General features: G+C 38.0%; 1 long non-coding RNA gene across 1 annotated transcript; it reads left to right on the top strand.

The window, feature by feature from the left end:
- Window positions 1-9,828, top strand: LOC136625749 (uncharacterized). Its single transcript, XR_010792575.1, has 2 exons — window positions 1-300; window positions 7,799-9,828. It is a non-coding gene; the product is annotated as an uncharacterized lncRNA (long non-coding RNA).
- The last annotated feature ends 3,523 nt before the right edge of the window (window positions 9,829-13,351 follow it).

A 13,351-nucleotide genomic window follows, 5' to 3' on the forward strand; every position in this document is an offset into this window, starting at 1 on the left:
TGTCCTCAGCGGAAAATTCTGTGGTAAACTCTGCAGCATTTCTGCATCCAAAAAGCAGTCAAAATCTGCACGATGTCTATTTTGAAACAGCCTTGTCCTTTTTAGAACGATGGCGGTAAAATCATACATCGTGATAAGCCCCGCCCCCTGACGTGTTGGCACTTTGTGATAAATAAGTGAGTTTTGGGGTGCAGTTTGGGCACTCGCTCTCTAAAAGGTTCGCCATCACTGCTCTATAATGACATCTAATGGTGTTTTTCTGTCTTTAACCCTACAGCGCTCTCTGGAAGCTGCCTGCATGTGAGTATTACATCAGTATTACATTGAGCTTACATCAGTATGACCAGAACCACCTGAAATAACGACGTACTACTAAGAGCACACTGAAAACCATACAGGAAGTGTTCGCTGTCATTTGTTTTCAGTTGTAAAATCTGCCCGCACTCGGCTCAGTCTCTGAGGTTTCATTTGGATGACAGGAATGGCGCAGCCCGCAGCGCTGCTCTTGCAGTCAAAAGTACCCGAAGCATGCAGTTCACAACTAGATAAACTCGTCTATGGCAGTTGGGGGCCGGGCCTTCTGAAGGCTGCGTATAAAGTCATGCCTTTGGTGTCGCTTGGTGGGCTGCCTGTCAGATCGCAATATAATACTATGGCATTACATTATACTGTAGAAGCGATCAAATTATCGCAGGTTCAAGTCCTTAGTGGGGACTAAAGGAACATTTTTATTTCTGATGATTTTTTTTTTTAAATAAAGGGAATAAAAAAGGTAAAAAAAATAAACTATTCCCATACTTAAAATTAAAAAAATGAAAACTGAACAAAAGCATACTTGGTATTCTTGCATCTGTAAAAAATTAAAAGTTATGGCAGTCAGAAGATGGCACAAAATAAATTTACATTTTTCCCAAAGATATATATTTTTTTAAAAGTAGTAGAGCAAAAAAAAAACCAATATAATATTGGTATTGCAGTAATAGTACTGACCTTTGTAAAGCAGCAGAAAAAGTCTCACCTCGTCTTATCCACTTCAGCTTGCAGCATATATTTCACATGCAGGAGTATACTCACATACTTCATTAGCCACTCGATCCGGTGGTGTTTATAAGTAAAGCAGAATCAATCAGGTGGGAACTTTGAAGTGCCGTGAATAAAAACTCCTTTTATTGTGGTCTGTGCATATACAAGTCACAGGTTCAGAGGACTAGTTTCAGCTCCTCATGAGCCTTGATCACCTCTTACAAATAACATTGCTAGCCTATTTAAATAGTGACACTAATTAAAAACAACACCTGATTATTAACCCTTTGTTTCTTCTTTCAAAACACCTCTCACCCTGTTCCCTAAGGGTGGAAGTCATTTTGTTTGAAAAATCACTTAATCACAATTTTATGGATACACATAATGCACAATCTGTTAGAGAAGAGTTCTAGCCCAAAACACATGTCTATCAAAACGATTATACTAGTATAGAACATTTGTCTTTATACAGCAATGGGGGATGGATTTCATATTATTCAGTAGCATACTTGTTATAAACGGCAATGAATTATTATTACCTGTTATTCCAGCGAATACTTATCTTGAATAGCCAAAACATGATTTTTTTTGTCTGTATTTTAAAGTTAGACCCAAATACTTCATTTCAATGTAACATTCATCAATATAAAACTGATTTGATGATATATAGTATAAGGAACATCTCGGCATATAGGCATATGTTCATAATACATTTTAGCTTTTTAAAACTATAGGCATGTGTTCGTTCATTTTACTTTTTCACTTTATGTGGGTGTATTTATCCAATGCCAGAGGTTGTTATATACCTATTGAACATATGAACCATAATATCTTGTTGGTTGCATAATCTCTTATAACTTTGAAATTAAACCAAATTTATTGAAAATAAATATTAATTCTAGTATATAGCGACATAATAATCAGCCTGCAACAAAAAAAAAAAACAAAAAAAAAAAAAAACATTTTCAAAAAAAAAAAAAAAAAAAAAATTCTCAAAAAAAAAAAAAAAACTTTTATAGAGAAATATGCAGCACAACACAACCAAAACTGGTATGTTACACATAATTGCCTAATATGACAAAATAATTAATATATATACAACAAATCAGTTTTGAAATTCAATCCCTTTGGATATCTAGTGTCCAGAGTTAGGATCCAATAACCCTCCTGTTTTAGAACAGAAAACTTATCTACATATTGTTTTCTTTTGTTTTTACATTTAACCTTTTCAATGCCAAAATAAGAGAAATTTGCCAAACTCCCACCATGTTCTTCTAAAAAATGTCTTACAGCGCCAGAATGCTCAGCATTTTTATTTTTAATATTTCTGACATGCTCAGTTATTCGTGTTCTCAATTTTCGGATTGTGCATCCGACGTAACATTTCTCACAAGCTGTACATTTGATGACATATATTATATTGGTGGAGTTACAGTTAATGTATTCTTTTATTGGGAATGCTTTTGTTTTGGAACTATTCTCAAAGGTATTACATTGTTTTGCCATATGGCAGGTGCTACATCTGGTGTGTCCACATTTTGCAAATCCCTTAAAGGGTAACCATGTACATTTATTTTCTGTTTGTTCTAACGAGAAAAAACTCGGGGACAACATGTTTCCCAGAATCCTATTTTTTCTGGCTACAACCTTTATACCTTTATCCAGAATATCACTTGTGGTTTTATCTTGACAGAGAACAGGAATATATTTCTTAAAAATTCTTTTTATAGCATTAAATTCCCTACTGTAAGCAGTGGAGAAGACTAAAAAATCTGATCTTATATGCTTCTCCTTTTTTCTGAATAATAATTCATCTCTATCTATTTTACTAATATTTTTTGATACTTTATAGAGATAATTTTTATTATATCCCCTTTCTGTGAGTCTATTGATAATTCCTTCTTCAGTTTCTTTATAGTCTTTTTGTAGGGTACAAGCTCTGCGAGCTCGAATCATCTCACCAACCGGTATAGCTTTTTTCACATGGTTTGGATGTCCACTATCAGCGTGTAAGATAGTGTTGCCAGCTGTGGTTTTTCTATAGGACTTGAACTCTATTCTACCTGTTACATCATTGCCTTTTAGGACTAGATCTAAAAACGGAACCTCATCAATCCTCCCTTCTCCTGTGAACCTTAATCCCATATCATTATTATTGATATATTGGAAGAATTCTTTAATTTTTTCTTTACTATCAATTATGGAATCATTATTCCAAATTATCACTATGTCATCTATGTAACGTGCATACCACACCATGCGGCCCTCAAACGGATTATTATCACAAAAAATAAACAAAGACTCCCAATAACTCATGGTAAGATTTGCAATGGTGGGAGAAAAAGGAGAGCCCATCGGGGCTCCCGATATCTGTAGAAAAAATTCATTATTAAATGTGAAAAAATTATGCTTTAATAAGAAATCAACTGCCAATAAAATAAACTCTTTTAATTCCTTAGTATAATTACTGTAATTATTTAAATGAAATTTGACAGATGTCAGTGCCGCATGGTGTGGTATGCACGAATACAGGTCTATTACATCACACAAAACCCAACTGTTATTATTGTTCCATGAAAATTCGCTCAATTGCTGCATGACAGATTTACTGTCCTGCAAAAACCCAGGAACCCTTTTGACCAACGGCTGCAGGGACCGATCCACCCATGCGCTAAGACGTTCACAGGGTGAATCGATCCCTGCAACTATGGGCCGAAAGGGCGGGGGAAATACATCTTTATGCAATTTGGGTAGCCCATGAAAAATAGCTAATGTAGGATTTTCTGGGCACAGGAACGTTGTCTCTTTTTCTTCTAAGACTCCTAATGTGAGTCCCATATTCAAAAGGTCTTTCAACTTTTTTAAACAGTCCTGTGTCGGATCATTAGGTAATTTCCTATAAATTTTTTCATTGGACAAGATGGAATTCATTTGTGTTGCATAAAAATTTGCATCCATGACAGTGATGTTTCCACCCTTGTCTGATTTTCTAATCACCAAATTTTTATTAGATGATAATTTTTTGAGTTCCCTCATTTCTTTAAAGGTCAAATTATTCTTCTTTATGTCACATCCATTTGTTTCTTCTTTTAATTTCTGTAATTCTTTCTCACAAATTAGTTGGAAATCATCCATAAATTTTGATCTTGCCTCACGAGGGTAAAATTGCGTGTTGGGGATGTCAATTTTGATTTTATTTGTTTCAATTTTTTCTTCCATGTTATGACTCTCTTGTTCCAATTCTGTTAGATTCAATAATGCCAGCATTTCGTTGAAAGTCTTGCCCTCAAATACTGAAAATATTTTTGAGGGCAAGACTTTCAACGAAATGCTGGCATTATTGAATCTAACAGAATTGGAACAAGAGAGTCATAACATGGAAGAAAAAATTGAAACAAATAAAATCAAAATTGACATCCCCAACACGCAATTTTACCCTCGTGAGGCAAGATCAAAATTTATGGATGATTTCCAACTAATTTGTGAGAAAGAATTACAGAAATTAAAAGAAGAAACAAATGGATGTGACATAAAGAAGAATAATTTGACCTTTAAAGAAATGAGGGAACTCAAAAAATTATCATCTAATAAAAATTTGGTGATTAGAAAATCAGACAAGGGTGGAAACATCACTGTCATGGATGCAAATTTTTATGCAACACAAATGAATTCCATCTTGTCCAATGAAAAAATTTATAGGAAATTACCTAATGATCCGACACAGGACTGTTTAAAAAAGTTGAAAGACCTTTTGAATATGGGACTCACATTAGGAGTCTTAGAAGAAAAAGAGACAACGTTCCTGTGCCCAGAAAATCCTACATTAGCTATTTTTCATGGGCTACCCAAATTGCATAAAGATGTATTTCCCCCGCCCTTTCGGCCCATAGTTGCAGGGATCGATTCACCCTGTGAACGTCTTAGCGCATGGGTGGATCGGTCCCTGCAGCCGTTGGTCAAAAGGGTTCCTGGGTTTTTGCAGGACAGTAAATCTGTCATGCAGCAATTGAGCGAATTTTCATGGAACAATAATAACAGTTGGGTTTTGTGTGATGTAATAGACCTGTATTCGTGCATACCACACCATGCGGCACTGACATCTGTCAAATTTCATTTAAATAATTACAGTAATTATACTAAGGAATTAAAAGAGTTTATTTTATTGGCAGTTGATTTCTTATTAAAGCATAATTTTTTCACATTTAATAATGAATTTTTTCTACAGATATCGGGAGCCCCGATGGGCTCTCGTTTTTCTCCCACCATTGCAAATCTTACCATGAGTTATTGGGAGTCTTTGTTTATTTTTTGTGATAATAATCCGTTTGAGGGCCGCATGGTGTGGTATGCACGTTACATAGATGACATAGTGATAATTTGGAATAATGATTCCATAATTGATAGTAAAGAAAAAATCAAAGAATTCTTCCAATACATCAATAATAATAATATGGGATTAAGGTTCACAGGAGAAGGGAGGATTGATGAGGTTCCGTTTTTAGATCTAGTCCTAAAAGGCAATGATGTGACAGGTAGAATAGAGTTCAAGTCCTATAGAAAAACCACAGCTGGCAACACTATCTTACACGCTGATAGTGGACATCCAAACCATGTGAAAAAGGCTATACCGGTTGGTGAGATGATTCGAGCTCGCAGAGCTTGTACCCTACAAAAAGACTATAAAGAAACTGAAGAAGGAATTATCAATAGACTCACAGAAAGGGGATATAATAAAAATTATCTCTATAAAGTATCAAAAAATATTAGTAAAATAGATAGAGATGAATTATTATTCAGAAAAAAGGAGAAGCATATAAGATCAGATTTTTTAGTCTTCTCCACTGCTTACAGTAGGGAATTTAATGCTATAAAAAGAATTTTTAAGAAATATATTCCTGTTCTCTGTCAAGATAAAACCACAAGTGATATTCTGGATAAAGGTATAAAGGTTGTAGCCAGAAAAAATAGGAATCTGGGAAACATGTTGTCCCCGAGTTTTTTCTCGTTAGAACAAACAGAAAATAAATGTACATGGTTACCCTTTAAGGGATTTGCAAAATGTGGACACACCAGATGTAGCACCTGCCATATGGCAAAACAATGTAATACCTTTGAGAATAGTTCCAAAACAAAAGCATTCCCAATAAAAGAATACATTAACTGTAACTCCACCAATATAATATATGTCATCAAATGTACAGCTTGTGAGAAATGTTACGTCGGATGCACAATCCGAAAATTGAGAACACGAATAACTGAGCATGTCAGAAATATTAAAAATAAAAATGCTGAGCATTCTGGCGCTGTAAGACATTTTTTAGAAGAACATGGTGGGAGTTTGGCAAATTTCTCTTATTTTGGCATTGAAAAGGTTAAATGTAAAAACAAAAGAAAACATGTAGATAAGTTTTCTGTTCTAAAACAGGAGGGTTATTGGATCCTAACTCTGGACACTAGATATCCAAAGGGATTGAATTTCAAAACTGATTTGTTGTATATATATTAATTATTTTGTCATATTAGGCAATTATGTGTAACATACCAGTTTTGGTTGTGTTGTGCTGCATATTTCTCTATAAAAGTTTTTTTTTTTTTTTTGAGAATTTTTTTTTTTTTTTTTTTTTTTTTGTTGCAGGCTGATTATTATGTCGCTATATACTAGAATTAATATTTATTTTCAATAAATTTGGTTTAATTTCAAAGTTATAAGAGATTATGCAACCAACAAGATATTATGGTTCATATGTTCAATAGGTATATAACAACCTCTGGCATTGGATAAATACACCCACATAAAGTGAAAAAGTAAAATGAACGAACACATGCCTATAGTTTTAAAAAGCTAAAATGTATTATGAACATATGCCTATATGCCGAGATGTTCCTTATACTATATATCATCAAATCAGTTTTATATTGATGAATGTTACATTGAAATGAAGTATTTGGGTCTAACTTTAAAATACAGACAAAAAAAATCATGTTTTGGCTATTCAAGATAAGTATTCGCTGGAATAACAGGTAATAATAATTCATTGCTGTTTATAACAAGTATGCTACTGAATAATATGAAATCCATCCCCCATTGCTGTATAAAGACAAATGTTCTATACTAGTATAATCATTTTGATAGACATGTGTTTTGGGCTAGAACTCTTCTCTAACAGATTGTGCATTATGTGTATCCATAAAATTGTGATTAAGTGATTTTTCAAACAAAATGACTTCCACCCTTAGGGAACAGGGTGAGAGGTGTTTTGAAAGAAGAAACAAAGGGTTAATAATCAGGTGTTGTTTTTAATTAGTGTCACTATTTAAATAGGCTAGCAATGTTATTTGTAAGAGGTGATCAAGGCTCATGAGGAGCTGAAACTAGTCCTCTGAACCTGTGACTTGTATATGCACAGACCACAATAAAAGGAGTTTTTATTCACGGCACTTCAAAGTTCCCACCTGATCAATAGTACTGACCCATGGAATAACGTTATTGCATTTTTGCTGTAGTGTGTACACCACAGAAACAAGTTCCCCCTGAAGATTGCACAATTAGACGTTTTTTTAGTACATAATACTGTCCATTAAATAGCACCATTGAAAAAAATAGAACTCATCCCATGAAAAAACAAGCCCCAAGACTTCTTCGTCGATGGGTAAATAAGAGTTAGGATTTTTTTGCAAATGGGGATAAAAAGATTTTTTTTAATCTTCATTTTGCATTGCATGTGACTGGAGATGTAATGACTTCCAAGCATTAACAGTATTTTTCTCCCTCCAGGGGAACCGCTGACCCTAAAGGTTGCGATGCCTTTCACTCTCTCTCTGCTGTTGTGTAAATGGGCCCGGAGTCTGCAGAACGTCCCGGCTTCATCCATCTAGTCCGTTCCGTGGTTCATAACTGCTGCACAGATCTCTTCCCATCGAAGGGGCTTTTAGCACACAGCCTTCCCCTTAGAAGCTTAAAAGGGATTTACTTGTATTTTGTCCCTCTTGTCGCTCTGTTGTAGACTCCTAGCGGTGTATGAAGGACGGTCTCGAGCATGGAGTTTATAAAACCTCTGCCGGCACCAGCTGTTGGACGGCGTTGTGTAATATCTTGTGTAGTCTAGCAGATGGAACATGTCCTTTGCTATTTGTTGTCTGTCAATGTACTATAAACCAACTGGTGTTAAAGCAACATATCTGACATTTTAGGGGCTAATAGTAAAGTTACACTTCAAAATTCACTATTATCTAAAACCCAGGTTGGTTGCGGGCATACAGCACTGAAATCCAATAGCATTGTGCAGCTACTACTACTTCCTGAGCTTGCATTGTTTGTGCTGGACTGAGAATGGGTGCTATATAGTAAATCGGTGCTATATAGTAAATCGGTGCTATATAGTAAATCGGTGCTATATAGTAAATCGGTGTTATATAGTACATATACTATACAAAGCAAACTGAGTTTTTAGATATGTTTGAATATTGAAAATATCGAAGATGTGAGAAATGGCATTAAAAATAGGGGTATATTCCAGAAATTGCTGTAGTCAGTGTAGGCATTCAGGATGTTACTGGACGGCTGGAGTTCCGGCTCCTCTTTGGGAGTGGTACATAAATACTGTATAAGGGTATGTTCACTTGTAGCTGATTGGCTGCAGCTTTTATTGCGCATTTCTGTGCAGATCTGCAGTGAATTTCACCTTTTCAATTGAGTTCATATTGAAGGCATGAAATCTGCTGCATTACCGCACCAAATCCTCAACAAGATCTGCAGTAAATCGGCGGCATGTGAGCATACCCTTGGGGTACGTTTACATGTAGTGGGAATACTGCAGGATGTCCGCATCACCTGACCAGCGGCGCTGAGCTCACTACAGGCCGCCGGGTACTGGGTTTTGGGAAGTGCTGACAGCACAAAGACTTTGGAGTTGAAATCTGCCGTGCATGCGCAGCTGGTTTTTGAGTCCAGATATGCACCAATGGTGAGGACTTTGACTCCATTTTGGATGGGGAAATGCTGCGGAATTTGCCACTGTGGAAATTCTGCAGCATTTCCACTATGTGTAAACGTACCCTTAGTCGTTCCTCAACTCCACAACGGCTGTTGTCAGCAGTGATAGGTGAAGGCCATTTCCATGTTTTCTTATCAGACCCGTTGGTTGCTGTACTTTTCTGTCCTCATGCAGTAGTAATGTTTCTAGTAGTCCATGTAAGCCATTAGATTAGTGTATTTAGGTAAATGATCAAGGTGTATTTGCTGTTAGATCCTTCTTTTTATTACACGCTCTACCTAGAAATACATTGCTACACAAAAACTGCTGGATTTTTTTTCTATTGTATGCCATACAGTAGTTGTATAGCTGGTTCTTGCAAATTTTGACTTATCTGTTATAATTTGCAAATTTTAAACCTTCCTAGCTTTTCAGATGTCTTTTCAGAATAAGCTGCCGTGTGTACATGAAGAATAACACGATTTCTGGCCAATATAGGACTTGTTTCCTGCATTTTTCCCCTCGTTACCTCTGCATGCTGTATACCTAATTCTTGGTTCTGCCAGAACTGGTGGGAGGAGTCATATCTCTTATGTGGTGTTCTATGGACTTTTTTTTTTTTTTTTAAAGGGATTTTATTTAGCCAGAAATTAACAAGCATATAAACACGGATAACTGGCACCGCAGGTGTCAGGTTCAGCAGACAGTACATTGCATGAAAAACAGGGTAGAGGCATTCTTTTGACTGCGTACATACATATATTTCTTCTTGGCATGTTATACCTAGCTAGTACTTTTTTTATTTCTTTCGTCGTCCCCCCCCCCCCCCCCCGCCCCCCTTTAAACTCTAACTTTATCGGTTATTACTAAACAGCAGTTTAACCTTTGAATAGATCAACTATAGTCAATCAGGAGAGAAAGCAAAAACTTAAACTTAGACCCCCCCCCCAACCCCTTGGCGCGACACTCTTAAGAAGAACTGTGGGAATAGAGGAGAAATAAAAAAAGGATAGTTTTCTGAGCATAGGGTTTTAACATAGAAAGCAGATTGAACAGATGTCTCTCTTTTTATCCTTCTCTCTCCCTCACTCCCCCCCCCCCCCCCCCCCACCACCTGGCTTGGCTCTCCCGACGCTGTCGCGGGGCAACTCACCCAGCTACCACAGATCTTGTCAAATTTTTCAGGGCACCCCCTGGCCATGTGCGTCAGTTTGTACATTGGGATTTCGGCGTTAACGACCCGGACCCATGCGCTCCTAGTCGGCCTCCCAGGGTGTTTCCAATTAAGTAGAATCACTTTTTTGCATAAAAGGGTAGCAGCTTGTACAGTATACATGTTGCTGCGGCTACCGGCAGGTCTCCCATGAGCTCAAAGAGGCACGTTCCAGGATGCATGATCCTCGGTGCCCCTAGATGCGTTTCCATGAAGACAAGCACTTCTCTCCAGTATTCCTGTAGGACCGCACACTCCCAAAACACATGAATGACCATCCCGTCTGCCACCAAACATCGCGGGCACGTTGCAGTAGGGAGCAGGCCCATTGTGCACAACCTGGAGGGGGCATAATATATGCGGTGCAGAAACTTAACCTGGATGAGCTTATCTCTAGCGCTAACCAGGGGGGGACCCGATCCACCCAATATATCCTCATCCTCCTTCTATGGACTGTTTATAGAAAAGTACAGACTCTGTTCTCTGTCTGTAGCACACACGTAAAGATATATGTAGGACAGAGTACAGCAGTACTGAGCAGTGGAGATGGAAATAAATAGTAGGTAACTCATCATTAGCTCCTGAAGGACATCTTTGTGTGTCTCTCCCTCCTCCCCTATACTCTCATAGACTTCAATGAACAAGGTAACTCATATCCCTCCTACACATCTCGTTCTCTGTCCTGCCAACTCAAGTTACAGAGATAACATCTCTTGAAAATAGGCAGGAAGTTAGATCACTAGTGGTCAGCACCTTAGTGATTTTTGAGCATAAAAACCTAATTTTAGGTAAATAAAAGATAGGACAGTTTTGCTAGTTATCACATGGCTATTGTTTCAGCACGAGTTGTTTGAAAAGTTAGTGACTATTTAATTTCTTTTTAATCCATTGAATGTTCATGTTGTGGCCTTCATTCAAGATGTGTCAGTCTGATTCTTTTTAGAATTTATTAATTTATTTTAGAACGTGGAAAACTGTTCTTGGAGCACAAAGTGTCCACAAAAACTTACAACCTCATAATGTTATATCTTTGTAATTTTTAATCACTGTACATGGTTAATTAAGATGCATATATTTTAATGATTTTCTTTAAACACTCTAATATAGGTTGATACAGTAATGGTTTCCCAAGGACCAGCGGCATGCGATCCAGCGTGATTTGTGTATTTGAGACATGAGTGTATGAATCCAAGGGTTTTTTAATGTTGCTGATACAACTCTATACTTGAGTAACGACGTTGAGAGTACTGTTGGGTATTTATAATGTATTTGTACTACAAGTCATGCCGCTGGTCCGAAGACCGGCTTGTTTTTGAAAAGCTGCAGTTCTTTCTGTGATTGTGATACAATGTAAACTACTGACTGATGTTTTTGTTGTATCTCACTGTTGAGTTCCTTGCTGCTTCTCCGATTTTTACAACTTCGGCTAACTACACTCAATAGAAAGAGTAACTTTTTAGATAGCGGACCAATATTTCTGCTCACACATTAACCTGCTATGGAATAGTCCTTTGATAATAGTTGTGATAAAGCCACTTAATGTAACACAATGGTTGCAGCCTCCACTGTGTACATCTACCTATGGTAGAAAACCGTAAGCAATTCTCCGTGCCGACCAATAGCAGCCGTGTATTTCTTACTGTACAAATATATATAGAAGATGGTAATCTGCTCTCTTCATTGCAATAAACCTAAGATACATCAGCGTTGTAGAACTATCCAATGATTCAGTCTAATGTAAACTGTCATATGTTAATAAGTGCATTTGAGGTAAGAGAAAATGTACAAAAACTATAACCCATTTAAAGGGGTTTTCAGAGTGCTACCATCTCTATCCAACCAGCCCCCCATGCACTAAAGTAACAAATAAGCATATACTCACCCTTCCCTGCTCCCCGCTGTGTCCCACAGCACTGCTCGGTCCTCCACGCCTGTGTTGCAGTCCCAGTTTACGGGACATCACAGGCACTGCAGCCAATAACAGAGCTCACTAATCAAGTGTTGACCTCTGTTATTGGCTGTAGCACCTGTGATGTCCTATAAACAGACTGTCAGAGGGGAGGCACATAGGGGTGTGGAGAGGTTGAGCATATAATATTTGTTATTTTAGTACATGGGGGGCTGGATTTGAAGAATTGGTAAAACTCTGAAAACCCCTTTTAATTGTTTGTTTACATAGTAGTTTTTTTTTTTTTTTCAGCCAGTGCCAAAAATGCATCCAGCAGAAATCCTATTTAGTCCTTCCTTTATATTTCACGTTTCTTTTTTGAATCCTGTCCTCGTTTTGAACCAAAAACTGCATATGTGATTCCAGCCTAGGAGTATGTTCACATTTAACAGATTTTTCGCTGTAGAAAATCTGCTATTCGTTGCGGTACAGATTTTGGTGTGGCTCCAAATCAAAATCCATACCGTTTGGTGGAGCTTTTGACTCCCATCCATGGCAGACTTCACAACGTCCACTTGCTGCGGATCTGTGTAAAATTTGCGCTGAATGCTGTGGGTTTTTCCACTGTGGCAAATCTGCACCTACTCTGCTATGTGTGAACACACCCTAAGGCCTCATGTCCACGGGGAAAATCAGGCCCGCTACGGATTCTCCATATAGAATCCGTAGCGGGTCCCTCCAGCCCCGCGGATATGAGCGCTTAAAATAAGAATAAACTTACCTCTCGCACGCTCCGGATCTTCCCTTCGCCGCGGCTTCATCTTCTCTCCGTCGCGGCCGTATCTTCTTTCTTCGGCCCGGCGGATGTGCATGGCACGTCGGTTGCGTGCCGTGTGCATGCGCCGGCCCGAAGAAAAAAGATCCAGCCGCGACGGAGAGAGGATGAAGTCGCGGCGAAGGGAAGATCCGGAGCAGGTGAGTATATTCTTATTTTAGGTCTCCCGCGGATCCGGACGGCTTCCATAGGCTTCAATAGAAGCCTGCGGAAGCCGTCCCCGCGGGAGACCCGCAAGAAAATGGAGCATGGTCCAGATTTTTTCATGCTCCATTTTAAAAAAAAATCCCTTTTATTGACCATCCGCGGGTATTTATTTACCCGCGGGTGGTCAATTCATCCCTATGGGGTGCGGATCCGCGTACGGGAGAAGAGTTAAAATCCGCTGCGGATTTTAATTCTTCTTTTGCCCGTGGACA

Source organism: Eleutherodactylus coqui, chromosome 4 (genome assembly GCF_035609145.1).
Source record: "Eleutherodactylus coqui strain aEleCoq1 chromosome 4, aEleCoq1.hap1, whole genome shotgun sequence".
Lineage (NCBI taxonomy): Eukaryota > Metazoa > Chordata > Amphibia > Anura > Eleutherodactylidae > Eleutherodactylus > Eleutherodactylus coqui.